This window comes from Periplaneta americana, chromosome 7 (assembly GCF_040183065.1).
Source record: "Periplaneta americana isolate PAMFEO1 chromosome 7, P.americana_PAMFEO1_priV1, whole genome shotgun sequence".
NCBI lineage: Eukaryota > Metazoa > Arthropoda > Insecta > Blattodea > Blattidae > Periplaneta > Periplaneta americana.
Genome location: NC_091123.1, coordinates 144556864 through 144562514, shown reverse-complemented (window position 1 = coordinate 144562514; position 5651 = coordinate 144556864). Strand labels below are relative to the sequence as shown.

General features: G+C 34.6%; 1 non-coding gene across 1 annotated transcript; it reads right to left on the bottom strand.

Annotated features, from left to right (window-relative positions):
• Positions 1-5265: 5265 nt before the first annotated feature.
• Positions 5266-5406, bottom strand: LOC138703843 (U4 spliceosomal RNA). The gene has a single exon (XR_011333274.1). It is a non-coding gene; the product is annotated as a U4 spliceosomal RNA (small nuclear RNA).
• Positions 5407-5651: the final 245 nt, after the last annotated feature.

Genomic DNA, 5651 nt, shown 5'->3' with positions numbered 1-5651 from the left:
AACCAACAACATCGAATGTAAGATCTGAGTTTAACATCGACCTGTGCCGTTCTCTCATCTCTGCTGATATTCCTCTCTACAAACTAAAGAATAAGGTCTTCAGGGAATTCCTTGAAAAATATACTCAACATACAATCCCGGATGAGTCAACACTTAGGAAGACGTATGCTCCATCCATCTACGATGAGACAATACAGAAGATAAGAGATGAAATTAAAGATAGTTCAATTTGGGTTTCCATTGATGAGACTCCCGACAAAGAAGGTAGACTTGTTGGTAATGTAGTTATCGGTTTGTTAAGTGAACAATATTCTGAACGAATTCTTTTACATTGTGATGTTCTAGAAAAGTGCAATAACAAAACTATAGTTAAACTGTTCAACGAAGCTATGGGTATCCTGTGGCCAAAGGGTATTATGTACGATAATGTGTTATTCTTTATTAGCGATGCTGCCCCTTATATGGTCAAAGCTGGACAAGCATTATCTGTTGTATATCCTAAATTGACTCATTTTACTTGTGTGGCGCATGCATTTCATCGTGTGGCAGAAGTGGTCAGAGACAATTTCCCTAAAGTAGATTTGTTGATTTCATCAGTGAAAAAAGTATTTCTCAAAGCTCCCAGTAGAGTTAACGTGTTGAAAGAAATGTACCCTGAAATTCCATTGCCACCAAAGCCAATTTTAACTAGATGGGGTACATGGCTAGAAGCAGTTGAATATTATGCCGAACATATAGACTCTATTAACAATGTTCTCCTTGCATTGGACTCTGAAGATGCAGTCTCAATTGATACTGCGAAAACAGTTACCTGTGACATAAGTGTGAAGAATGACTTAGCTCACATTCAGCATACATTTTCATGCATCATAAAAACGCTCAAAAGTCTCCAAAATAGGCACCTTTCACTATCTGAAAGTTTTGAAATTATAAATAGTACTGTGGAACAACTGAATCGTGGTAGAGGTAAAGTTGCAGATGCAGTAAGAGCTAAGGTGGACACTGTACTTTCAAAAAACCCTGGATATGAAGAACTACAAAAGGTTGTTGCTGTGATGAGTGGTGAATCAACAGTGAAGATTAACTTGGACTTATCCCCAGCAGACATTGTGAAATTGAATTATGTACCAGTTACTTCTTGTGACGTCGAACGCTCTTTTAGTCAGTATAAATCTATCCTCAGAGACAATAGAAGAAGATTCACTTTTCAGCACTTGAAAGAAATGTTTGTAACCTATTGTTATGGTAACAGACAATAAAAATTGTGTTTTGTTGAAACTACATTGGAAGATAAGGTACGTCCATTATATTTTTTGTTTAGTTTGATTAAAATGTACCAATATTTAACGTACATAGTCATTTTTTTATAATTTTAAGTCCATATTTAATTCCATATTTTGGTAAAAATCCATATTTAATTCCATATTTTGGTAAAAATAACTACATATATATTTACATATTTCATATATTTTTAGTCCATATAAATCCGTTCCCTGCTCATCACCAAAGACCGGAACTTTGGCAGAATGCCTTCTTAAACGTGTCAAAGCTATCTTCATTTTGAAAGTAAATCTGTACGAGTTATACCTTTGTGATTGGAACGTCACAGTTTTATGTTGCTCTTTTCTGCCTTTTTTTTAAAATATAAGTGCCTAATTTACAAATAAATGCTTTTTTGGCCTTTATTTGATTATTTATCTATTATTTATTAATTTATTATTAAAATTGCCTACAGGTATATTTTAATTTATTTCCATAACCGCTACAATGAAAGTGACTTCACCGAATGTATATTATTGTCTTTCAATCAGTTCATATTCTCTTTGCAACAATGAGTGCTGCCGTGCAAAAATGTATAACAGTAAGCGTTTTAATATCGCTTGTGTTTATTTGACAAGGCAACAATGAGTGCGGGTCTAACTTTATTTTTAACTTATTTTTTCTTTCAGTTTTATTGCGACGTTGTTGTAGCTAGCTAAATATTTCATATCGCAACATATCAGTACAACCAAACACAAAAATGCACTTTCCAAGGCTACTGGGAAGAAGATTTCTTTGCTTGCAACATCGAGTCGAAAATCTCAATTTTCATTCGACTTATGTAAAGCTTTTCTTGCTGCCGATTCCTTTGTGGGAAGTGCAAGGTTTTTGTAATTGACTTTTATTGCGTATTTTAACTATTTATAATGCCTTTTTGCCTGCCTATTTTAGCTATTTATGGTGCCTTTTTGCCTGCCTATTTTAATGATTTATAATGCCTAAACTTTCAGTCTCTGCTCATCACTATCTAAGTAAAATAATGCTGGAAATATTCAATAAATGGGGGCATCTAAGGCTAAATAAATAAATAAATCGTCACCGATAATGGCCCCATACAGTGGTGTTCCTGAATTTTAGCGATACCAATCCAACTATCGATATTATCCTTCCGATGTTACGGGAGTATCGATAATGAATAACAGAATATTTAGTATCGCAACGTAACAAATTAGACATTCATAATCCTCGTATGAATAAATTTGTACCACAAATAGGAATCATATGCAATAGTCTCCTCCAGGAAAATGAGCACTTCGGTATAACCGTAGCACGGTTTATCAGAAAAAGTGATGGATGAAAATCGATGGGAAGATAGAAGATGGGAAAACTTGTAACTAGTTAATAAAAGTCTGACAATTGAAAAAAACAATATTCCAAAAGTAAACGTGGTATTAATTCAACTAAATATTACAAATAACTTGACCTGTTATTTAGCTGGTTTGTTTGGAATATTTTACAGAGGCAATTCTCAAAATATGTGATTCGAACACACTAGAGTTGGGTCGATTCGTGAACGAATCGTTCATTCGAACGACTAATAATAAAGAATCGTAAGAATCGATTCGTGGTATCAACGAATCGTCGTTCAAAAGAATCGTAACGAATCGGCATGGTATCGTAACCCACGATTATATTTACTTGTTTGATGTAACCTGTCAGCGGACATTTCCGAACCGTGCCGAATACTCCCGAGCGAGATTGGAATCAAAATACTGAATTTGTTAGGTGTGAAAAATGAACCTGAAATTTACATGGTTAAATAGAGATGTAATGCAAAAATGTACTTGATAATAAGGTTCAATTGATAAATTATAATTACGAAACACTATCTTGGATAATTTTGTAGACTAATGGAGGTCATGATGAATCCAGTGTCTCGCCTCTTATGCCATCTATATAGAGAAGGCCGATATTTCACAAACCGATATTTTGTCACAGGTATTTTTTTGTCACAGATAAACCTGTGACTGATGACGCGAAATATCTGTGACAAAATATCGCTATCGAAATCTGCTCCGTATTCAGTACTCTGTCACCGTTGCAACGTCTGTGACCGATATTTTCTCCTCTACGTCGTGGGTTTGCACATGCGCATGATACAATAACAGCAATCGGGCGGTGTATTTGATTATTTTTTCGTGATATTTTGTTCAATATTTTTTTTTTTCAAAGTGATGATGTGTTGCAAAGTTATTAGCGGCAATATAATGATATAATCATGAATCTGACATTTTGTTTTCATATTTTAGTCTGTATATATGTTTTATAAATATTTTATGTATTCCCCGAGATCTTCACATTTTCATATTAAGCTTACTGTCAATTTATATTAATTTGTAAGTATTTTCCACTCAATTAAAACCGAACGAGACAAAACTGGCAAATATGATGGGCAACTTATTTCGCTAAACTAACCTTGAGGTAGTTCCCTTCGTATTCCCCTTATACACCTTGCATATACGAATCTGTGACAGGTCAGGTTTGGTTGGTTTAAGCTTTTATTATGCCTAGACATAAAGGATCAACGACTAAACTAGCGTTGAGGTAGTTCCCTTCGTACTCCGCATATACACCTTGCATATACGAATCTGTGACAGGTTAGGTTTGGTTAGTTTAGGCTTTGTTATGCCATGGATATACGATCAACTGCATCTCCACGAAAAATCAAATTCAACGATTTTCACTTCCGAAATCACCTAAACTACCTCAGCGATAGTTTAACCCGAGGAACTCTCTCTCTCTCTCTTTCTCCACAAAAAAAAAAAATCCTTATAAATGCAACGATTTTCACATTCGAATTCGCCGAAACTACTTCAGCGCTAGTTTCACCATCTTATTATAAATTATATAATGACTACACGATTTAAATAGTAATAATACCATTGGTTACCAATACTTTATCTTGTGTAAAATCCTGTCTGAACAACAGTTTTGTTTTGTAATTATTTTCCATTGTTTTTCGGAATACTGATGTTTCGTTAATTTTTATTCTGACTCAATATTATAATGTTAATGCAGGATCAATTTTTAAAACGATTAGGATAATCACATAACCTCAATTTCTCCATACCCAACTGCATTAAAAAATTATATCTACAATCAACTACGATATTCCCTCTTGGTATATGAGGTTAACTTTTTACATGTTTCTGTTGAGTTAGCTTAGTATTTATTTGTTAATGGTACATGTACATAACTTATTTCTTGCATTTTCCCATATACACCACTGATGTGTGGAGTGTATAGAGAATTCGTATTCACATTGCACTGCTCTTCAATATATCCTGTTAATTTTTATCGGTGTGACAAAATATCGGTGTAATTCATGCATATTGTGCTTACTTATCGATATAAAATATCGGTGTGACAAAATCACAGATAAAAGTCACAGATATTTAATTGTCACAGTCACAGTTGTCACAGATACTTGGAAATATCGTTTAAGCTTAACTCTACATCTATACGAGAGATTTAGGACGCTTTTGTTCTACCTGTGATTTTGCAAAGGAAAATGTCCTGTGAATAGCTGGAATTGCAGACTGGGAAGAATCGTGAACTAGTTGTCTATTCAAAAGAATAGTTGGAATCGCAGACTGGGAAGAATCGTGAACGAATCGATGCGTAAGGTATGGTTGAATCGTTGGAATCTACTTCTGAAAAAGAATCGTGTTGCCCAACTATAGTACACACCCAGCAAATTAGTATATTGAATGAATGTACACTGCCCTTAACATAAGTCTAATTTCCTCAAGGTCGCACCTTGTTAGTCGATCAGATCACTATGAGACGAGCCGTTTAGGGCACGCTGCGATGTTGTCTAATTGACATAACATGACAAAGTCGCTGGCACTTGTATCTCACACGATGTAAGTACAATTCGAAATGAGACTTAGAAATACAGACATAGTAATGTAACAAACATTAATTTTGTGTTCAGATATTTAGCTCCCGCAGGAGCTTTCAAAAATTGCCGAAGCCGACGATATTTCACGTCGTCTTGGCGGGGTATTGGTATAAGTTTTCAACTAGCAATAATCGCACCTCGGATAAACCTCATTGGTTACGATATTGCCACTGCGCAAAGCTGGCGAGTTCTTCGTCGCTCCTCCTAAACATAGCAATATTCACTAGTACACGCTTGTTGGTTTAATGTGTTGTTTTATCGTATTTCGTACAATATCTCAGCTATAAGAAGAATATACAGAACTAACTGAATGTAACTGAAAGTACTACTTTGAAATAAATGTTTAGAAATGTATTATGTATAAACATTTTCACAAAATTGTTAAAAATCTTCATTATTAGTACAAATATACTACGCCTGCTATCTA